General features: G+C 40.2%; 2 protein-coding genes and 1 long non-coding RNA gene across 5 annotated transcripts in view; all 3 read right to left on the bottom strand.

Annotated features, from left to right (window-relative positions):
• The window catches only part of LOC145482237 (uncharacterized), a 157,550-nt gene that overhangs the window by 57,765 nt on the left and 90,162 nt on the right, over window positions 1–9,623 (bottom strand). The gene's annotated exons all lie outside the window — the stretch shown is intronic.
• The window catches only part of LOC145482270 (uncharacterized), a 33,612-nt gene that overhangs the window by 17,145 nt on the left and 6,844 nt on the right, over window positions 1–9,623 (bottom strand). The gene's annotated exons all lie outside the window — the stretch shown is intronic.
• LOC145482292 (uncharacterized) lies at window positions 1,441–3,331 on the bottom strand. The gene is made up of 2 exons (XR_014048749.1): window positions 2,658–3,331; window positions 1,441–2,287 (listed from the first exon to the last, which is right to left on the bottom strand). It is a non-coding gene; the product is annotated as an uncharacterized LOC145482292 (long non-coding RNA).

Raw genomic sequence — 9,623 nt, forward strand, 5'->3', positions numbered from 1 at the left:
TATCAAGTTCATTGCTTTATCAAACAAAAATGCTTAATAAAATAGTTTATTACAAATACTTATTTAACTTCTTCCTAGAAATCCAAGCCTTACACTTTCTAACAACCTTGTACCCAGGGCATTTCCTTAAGGATTGAAAAGGGCGGATAAGGGAAAAGCCCTGGAAAATGAACTTTTGAGGCCGGAAAATTGCACATCCAGTTCCTGTTATCGTCCTACATTAAAAAATGCTTTAAAACTTTTGAAATAAAATATGTATAATACACTGCCGTTTATTTTGTACCTGTGTAGTTTATAGCTCAGTCTCAGTTGGCCCATGATTTTCTCGGTTTTTTGACTGTTCTTCCGAACGTTTAGTCTAAACCAGAGTATAAAGCTACTGAGAAACTGCACTGTTAGCTATTACTATACTAAAACGAATTCTGAAGGAACATGTTCTCAGCGGACACCCTGCACGGATAAAGCAGACTACAATTATGTACAAAAATCTTGGGACAAATTTGCACTTTTGGCGCTTTTGCGCACACGCCAGACGTGAATACAACTTCAACTACCTAACCTCCTCCCCTCCCCCCCCCCCCACCTCACATACACTGTTGAAAACTAGTACCAGCAATTCTTAAACACAGATAATTCGTTACTTTACACAAGAGTCCCGAGGACTTTTGTCTACGACTGTAGCTTAGCAAGGTTCCGTCGAGGGTGTCTGCCTAATATAATTTCCGGGGGGGGGACTCCCATATGGAGTGGACGGGGATGCTCGTCGGAAATTTTGAATTTAACCCCTAAAAGAGACCAATCTGGGCGTGGCCGAAGTTTATGCAGACCCCTAAAAGAGACCAGTTTATAAAACAGACAAATAAAAGTACAGTGACTTTTAATGATGGCGAATTTTTTTTACATGAATTGAGTAAATATAAAGAATCAAAATTCTTTCTGTTTTGTTATTTCTTCGCGTGCAACCCTTAACGAGACCTTGACGGCTAAAAACAATGACATTTTGCCCAGAACACCCTAAGCGAGACCAAAATCCGAAATTTACACCCCTAAGCGAGACGACGAGCATCCCCGTCCATTCCATATGGGAGTCCCCCTCCCGGGGAACCTCCGTGGAAGAGAGAGATTTTACCCAATTCCTAATATTAACGCTATTATGTTACGTCATTTGACTATTTAAGAGGTCAAGAGAACACAGGAGATACGACAGCGTATTACGCAGTACCTGCTTCCATGTAGCATGGAGCAATTAATTTAACTAAAAGTTCAGTGAAATAATACAAGACACGATGATCATAGTCTCTTGAATAATACCCGAGGGGTACTCCCAGGCAGCCGTTTTGGTCATAATAGGGTTTCGATTTTGGCCATTTTGGTCATAAATAGGATATGGTTTTTGCACTCTAGTCTGGAATTGGGTATGTTTTTTTTTTTTTTCAAAAAAAAAAAAAAAAAAAGAAGCTACTTTTTCATAAATAGGGTAGGGAAAATCGCAGATTTTGGCCATAAATAGGGTAAGGGTTTTGGAAAGCGAGCCGCACACCCCCGCCGAATTTTTCTGGGAGTACCCTCGTCGGGAATAATACATATACAGGCAGCCGTGAGATGGCACTTGATCACATTTCTAGACTGTGGACTGTAAGTAAAACCATCGAAAGAGGCTAATTATTAATCCTTTTTCAGCCTTTTAGCTCATTATTGCCTCTTTGGTGTTTTCCTAACTCAGCATATTACAACCACTCCGTCCCTTTCATGAGCGAAGTTTTCGTGATAAATTTCTTACTGAACACTAAGCTAGGGTAATATTTTCATTACGGTTGTGGTACAGTGATATATTTTGAGTACGAGATAATTTCGGTGCTTTTATAACTGCCACAACAAAATATAGGTATAACTCTTAAAACAAGCCTAAATGATATCAAAAATGTGCCCATTGAATTAAATTACTCGGGGAAAGAAATTCAAGCAAATGTATCAACAACCACCAAACTACCGTGAGCTCTAAAATTCAATTGTAGACCATCTCCTCTGAAGGTAGCAGTCGCATCTACTTCGTTCAAGCCAAAGTCTCAGACGTGTATTTTTCTGTGCGCGTTCAAGCATTGCAAGGCGCTATAAACGCTTGGTGATATGTATATCAACTGACCTGCTACGTGATGTTTGATCGATCCTTTCAGTCGACTTTTCACAGTAGGCGCGAAGAGGGCAGCATGTGACTGTAATTGGGATCTTGATGATCCCCTCATGATTACTTTTTTTTTTTTAACAGAAAAGCATCACTTCCAGATCCCTTGACGAGAAATAAAATAACGAATTTTAAAAATAAATATGATTCCTGAATACCACGAAGTTTCAACGATGATAGCTTCAGTGTAGCTTGACAGGAAACGAATAGAATCTTCTCACGTTTTTGAAAGCCCCGGTTGGAGTGGCGACTTTCTCCTGACAATTCAGTGATTTTTGAGTCGATTTAAGCTTAATTACTCGCTCAGACTTACATATATCATCTCGTGACTAGAAAACAAAATATTTTGCCAATGCGAACAAATTATGAGAAAGCCAAGGAAGGATATATATGCTTTGTCGATATGAACTACCTGGACTACATGATTCAATTAACTAGACTGAGAACTTTACAATCAGAACGTACTCGACCTTACCTTGCGCACGATCTGGACCTTCACCTTCAGCGAGAGGAATTTTCACTTCCAATTGCAGCTCAGTATTTTCAGGAAGCCAAGGCAGATCTTTTGGAATCCTAAGGCAAAGATATATACAAAAATAAACAGGAGATACGTGTACAAAGAAACCCCCGCCGGACATGGATCAAGTTGCCAGTTACTTGCAGAGTACAGCCCACCGTGCCTCTTCCCCAGAACTTAATGCATCTTCCCGGGCTTAGAAAAACCAAGGGCTCTGGGGAAAAGTATTTTGAAGAGACGCAGTGACCTAATGCCGGTTAAGTGATGGACTCTGGATCGAGCTGGCGGTGATCTTTGCGTTGTGAGCAAGACACTGAACTCTCACAGTGCCTCTCCACCACCATACTTTACGCTTTGTAATCCCTATCCAGACCACTCCCTTGTAAGCGCATTTGGGAGTGAAAGGATCAAGACGATACAAAACAGATTTTTGAATTTAAGCGGCATCTTTATTTTTTCATCTAATCTCATCTCACTCTAACTTGTACCTTATCTTATCTCATGTTATCTTATCTTTTTTCGTGCCAATCCAATTTTATTATGGCTTACTTAGGTTTGTTTAATTTGTTTGAAAATCTCTCCTTCTCGGAATCGCAAGAAAAGAAATCAACAAAACTTTCATGACGGCAAAAGAATGCCATACAGCATAGAAGTCACAGAGTGAATTCAAGTTTTACCAATTTCGAGTTTTTTTTTTTTTTTTTGATTTATCGTTTCCATGGAAATATCGATTGCCCTAAAAATGCATTATACAAAACTTCAATCTATTTCCAATAACTGCTGCAATTTTTCACTTCGAACCCACGAAAGAAATATATTTACAAATACCAAATCTATGAGGCAAGGGAAGCCAACAAGGCTTATGTAAAGGACTGTTTTTTGAGATGTACGAGACTAAACAAATTAAAATATCGGTGTACCGACAACCGACAAGACAAAAGACGTTTGATTAAGTTGGGGTGTGGTTTCCTTTCTAAATTCAGAATACGTGATGAAAACCGCACTGCTAGTTTGTACAGAATTTCAATCATACGGTTTGAATCATTGGTTGTGGTTCGAGCTCCAAATCTTGGCTGAGCCTGCGAGCAGGCTCAACTTTGAGTCACGCGCGCGAGCGGCGAAGAGCAAAGCGATTCGGCGGAAACGAATCTGGTGAAGAGGCGCCCTTCTCGACTTGCGGCTTCGCCGTTCGAGTTCGCGCACGCTTGTGCTCCAACGTGAGCCTGCTCGCAGGCTAATCTTGGCTTGGCTGGCTCTATCGTTCACAAGAATGTCCTAGATTATTCTGTTTTCTTATTAAAACACGTATATCATGATTTATTATTTTACGAATCACAAAGACCTTTTGATCTATCAAACCAACACGAAATCATGTCCTAGACACGACATCCTCTTTCTCGGATTCATAAGTCATTCAAATTGCTTCGTCTCAAAAGTCAGCAGGAATCATTGCTGTTTCTGAGTTTCTCCGAGTTCGCTTTCAGCCCCTAAAACAGGACAACCTGAGTCTCGGTTAAACTGACCCGATCACCCAACCAGACGGAATTTAACCCTTGCTTTATATAGTATCAATTCGAATAAACAGCATTTAAGAAATAACACGCAAAATGCGGTGATAAAACAGCATATAAAATGTCGCCGGTCAGTCAAGTCAGGAATGGCTTCGTGCGAAATATTCAACGAGGGATATTCCCTCTTAGCTACGATCATGTGACTGGGAAATATCATCGCCCCAATAGGAAAATTCATCAGCTACAATACAAGAAAGGACCTATCGTTCTTATGTAAGAAAAAGTTTTTACTTCTGACTGAGAAACTAAAAACAAAGACATGTCCCTCACACTCACCTATGTGGCTCTGACAATGATCCTATCGTTCTTATTCAAGTTCAGCGATGAACAGATACTAACAAATTAGTGCGTTTGAGTGGAAAACGGATCATTTTCAGTACAAAGTTCGCGTGCGTACACGTATTTAGGCCGTTTGAGTTATAACATTTATGGTCGTTCAAAAGGTCAATCAGGGATCCGGGATTAATATTTGGCTTATTAAGAGGCCCTGCGCCTAACAAACGACCGATGATTTCCGGCTAAAAAATAAAATCGGCCGATTTTTATCTCCCAAGCAGAGGTTACCGAATACTATTTAAAAATGAATTTCTTTTGTTCAGTTTCGCTTTAAACCAAAAATATTGAGCCGCAAACTTTTTCCGTCTGATAGCAGCAAAATCAGGCCGAAAATAAACCCCCGCAAAAAACTGTTCAAAAATTACTATCGCAACGCAAAATAATGAGAAAACTACACAATGTTGAAGAAAAAGGCCTTTTAATGCAATATCATTCGATAAACATCAAAAAACTGCCGAAGCGATTAAAAAATAAAGTTTCAAATATTGCATACTAAATTAGACGGAGCGTTGGAGCTGATTTTAAAATAATTATTTCTCAAAAGTTCAACGCTTTTGAAAGCAATCACAGTGATGAATTAGACATTGGAGGGATACACATCACGTTTCTGGAAAAACATTTTTCGGCCAAAGTATATATTGACCTTGTACAAAGCGTTCAAAGTTACCGTGTTTACCGTTATCCTGCTACTTCGGCGAAACACTTCTCTTTTGCCAATACGGCCGTAGATAGCGTGTTAAACGCCACTTTAAACCTTGCTAGGTATTCAAAGACCATCCTAAGTAGAAGGATGTAGAATTGAAAGAGAAAGGAAGATGAAAAATACGCAGAAAAAGAAAATAACTCGAAATTACCATCGGCTAACGAAAGTTGAATCTGGAAAATGTTGTGGCGTGACAGCGGCCATTGACGTCTTTGTCACGTCAAGTCGCAAGAGCGTGGGAAAACGAGTCTGCAATGTCCTTCGGGCGGTCAGCGGCTAGGGATCCAGTCGTGACGCCGTAACTCAGAGCACGCTGCGGCCAAAACGGTGTGGCGGTTGGGGAAGTTCTTCTTTTTGAGTGATCATCATTTGTGAAAAATAAAATAACAATGTTCCACTAAACGTTTTCTGGCCGTGAAAAATTGTTTTCCTATTTGTGCATTCGTTTGGATTCCGCCGCTATTTATACAAATGACGTCAATGGCCGCTGTCACGCTACGACATTTTCCAGATTCAACTTTCGTTAGCAGATGGTAATTTCGAGTTATTTTCTTTTTCTGCGTATTTTTCATCTTCCTTTCTCTTTTAATTCTACGTCATTCTACTTAGGATGGTCTTTGAATGCCTAGCAAGGTTTAAGGTGGCGTTTAACACGCTATCTATGGCCGTATTGGCAAAAGAGAAGTGTTTCGCCGAAGTAGCAGGATAACGGTAAACACGGTAACTTTGAACGCTTTGTACAAGGTCAATATACTTTGACCGAAAAACGTTTTTCCAGAAACGTGATGTATATCCCTCCAATGTCTAATTCATCACTGTGATTGCTTTCAAAAGCGTTGAACTTTTGAGAAATAATTATTTTAAAATCAGCTCCAACGCTCCGTCTAATTTAGTATGCAATATTTGAAACTTTATTTTTTAATCGCTTCGGCAGTTTTTTGATGTTTATCGAATGATATTGCATTAAAAGGCCTTTTTCTTCAACACAGTGTAGTTTTTTCATTATTTTGCGTTGCGATAGTAATTTCTGAACAGTTTTTTGCGGGGCTTATTTTCGGCCTGATTTTGCTGCTATCAGACGGAAAAAGTTTGCGGCTCGATATTTTTGGTTTAAAGCGAAACTGAAACAAAAAAATTCATTTTTAAATAGTATTCGGTAACCTCTACTTGGGAGATAAAAATCGGCCGATTTTAGTTTTTAGCCGGAAATCATCGGTCGTTTCTTAGGCGCAGGGTCTCTTAAAAGGCCGGGATTCGGGATTTCGATGGAAAAAGGGGACGGGATTCGGGATTGTAATTATGACCGGGACACGGGGTTTGGCTTTTTTAAGGAGGCGGGGATCGGGAAATGTCACTTTAAAGAAACCGAGTTTCGGGAATTCCGGATACGAAAAGGTACAATTAAATGAAATCAAGCTGCCATCTTAGTTAACGTCGGAAAAAGCCGAACAAAGACCTACCCCCCCCCCCCGCAAACTTCCAAAAGTAACGACCCCCCGAAAGTAGCGACTCACTGAAAGTAACGTCAAAAAATTGTGACCGCTAATAAATCCCGAAAGTTGCGACCCCCCGAAGGTAACGACTCCCCCCGAAAATAGCGAGCCCACCCCCACCCCACCCCCAATCGAAAATAGTGACACCCGGGTTTAATAGCATATTTTTCCAATTGCCATCTAGATTGGGTCAGGCCAAGTAGATTTTGTCTGGACAATAAAGTGATTTCCCTTACGTGACCAGCAGCCATGCAAATTTAATGGAACAAAAAAAAGTGTTTACATGAGAAAAGAGTTCAACTCACGAGATTGGTTTGGTACACCAACATCGCCGCCGTTTCAATGTTTTGGTAAACCAATATGGTTGCCGTGAAGTCACGTGAAAACACTCCACATCAGTAGGTATCAGTGTGGTTTTATGGCCTGGGCTGGCATTAGATTGGCTTGCTGGATTCAGAACTGAAGTACACTGAATACCATCATGAAAGTTTAAATGAAATGTTCAGAATTTTGCACACAGCCGTGTTAGTCTTTCTGATGCGCGACAGCAAACAGTCATAGAGAACAATTGATATGTATCTGGCCGTTTAAGCGCGCGAGGAAGCAAGAATCATTTCAGACTGAGAGAATAAATAATGTTGTCGCTACTTCGTGAGGCATTCTTTATATCCTCTTTTAAGCTAGTGTTTCTTTTTCATTCTTTTCCCTAAAAGGCCTAAGTATTTTGTGATGTTTACATATGTTGGAACTGAGAGAATCTACCGTGCAGGAAATTACGGTCACAGTTGATAGCTGCTGCTCGTGTAAGAAAACTATTTAAGATACAGAAAACTCACCTTCCAAATACGAAGTTCCAAATCTTTGCGAGCAAGTGAAAATGTATAACTAAATGAAAACCTAGGAGAGCATTTTTTGATTTCAGAAACAAGGAAATAAAAGTGACACTAGATCACCAGTCCGGACTGTCAACAAAACGTAATCATTGTAGCCGTGGAAACGCGTGGAAACAAGGAAGAAGAAACTGAGTGGGAACAAAAGCATTTGCAATTAAAAATGCAAATTAGAGATTTTTTTCATTTACTCGCCACTTCCTCGAGTCCAGTCTTCGTTCTTCCTTCTCCTCCTACTGCCTTCAACACAGCGGTCAAACGTCTGCGCATGTGCGAGCTATGGGGCAACTAAAGGCGGCCAAAATATTTTCATAACCTTGTTCTTTTCGTGGGTCATCGGCATCCTATAAATGACATTGTCCTCGTTATTTATATATTTGTTTGTGTTTTAGCTTGTACAACGAGAGCTAACAGAAATAAGAGTTAAAAATTGTTCTACCTTCTGCTTGTTGCAGGTGTTTCCTTTCCGCGGTATGTATTTTCCATGCTTCTTAAATTTTTTGTCCGCCTCGACTTTGCATTTAGTGCAACAGTTTGTCCAAGGTTTGTAGTTTAGAAAAGATTTTCCCACCTGGTCAAAGACCAGGTACAGGCGGTTTGGGATCGGTATTTTGGCCAGCTATGCCCCCATGCCGATGGACATGAACATCGTTTGTAGTTCGATTCATCTCGTTACTGTGCTTCACACAAATCCAGGATCCGGACGGAATCCTCCCAGTCCTTGCCAAGATTTTTCCAGCTCGTCTGAACGAAGTCGAATCACTGCAATTGTCTTTTTCTTCTCCAGTTTTTTCTTCTTTTACACACCGCTTGTCGTCCGTTTCCGGCGTCACGCATCGTGTGATTAATAAAAACAAACAAATGTATACTACGCCGTCGGCTCGTCGCATGACACTGGTTTTCAAGACTTATAAACTTTTTTGGTAAAGCTTAAAACAAAATGGTAAATCTACAGAATACCGGTAACTTAATTAACTTTGTGTCTGAAAAGTCTTAAGTTTTCCTTTTACCTGCTTTCTTTTCCTTTTACAGATTTCTATGAACTTTTCAATTTTTTTTCGTAAATTTTGCGTGACACCGGTTGTTTCCCATATTTTCCTTCAAATTTTTGCGCGGGAAATTAGCGCGCGGCTGCCAAAAATGTACCCATTTGCGCATGCCCAACGTTTGACCGCTGTGTTACTGCCTTCGGGTGGAGGAGCGCGGGCTCATTTCCCGAGCAACCGCTGGTAATGGAGCCTACTTGACCTAACGCTCGATCACTTGGCTTTTTAATATGTAAGCAAAGAAATTTTGGAACGTTGACCAAAATCACATAGTACACTTTGTGTGCATGTGTCTCTTGCTGATTGGTCGGTCTTCAAAGCAGCATCTTTTATTGTTATTTAATGTTCTTATATTCCGTCTATCGGCATCTTTGTCCTTGTTGAAATTGTCGCTATATTTGAGAATTGTGCAATACTTGAGGGCTCAGATAAGATTCCAGGGAATTTATTTAGCAGGGTTATCAAAACGTCTTTAAACTTATCTTTGGCACTGATATTTGGCACCATCGAAATTGCTTCTGGAAAGCTCAGCAAAGTCGTACATAACAGACCCATATCTGAATCAAGCCAATTCTGCAAAACTGCTGCCATCGACGCCCTTTTTAGGGAACAATAACTGTTGTTAGCGTTCACTTTGTTACTCCCATGTTTGCTTTCACTATGAACCTGATACAGAAACAAATTCACATTCCTTTGGCGTCACGATTACAGTACAAATGAAACATGAACCGTTTGTATTCGGCCGCAATACCACCATTCATTCTCATTTGATATAACTAACAAAAATATGTTTACCAAGTTTGGTGTCTATTTTAGATACCTTTGTTTTGCCTCCGTGACCATCTGTTCAGCATGTGACAAAGGTGTCTCCCAATGTTTGTTTTA

The sequence above is a fragment of the Orbicella franksi genome, chromosome 3, assembly GCF_964199315.1.
Source record: "Orbicella franksi chromosome 3, jaOrbFran1.1, whole genome shotgun sequence".
NCBI lineage: Eukaryota > Metazoa > Cnidaria > Anthozoa > Scleractinia > Merulinidae > Orbicella > Orbicella franksi.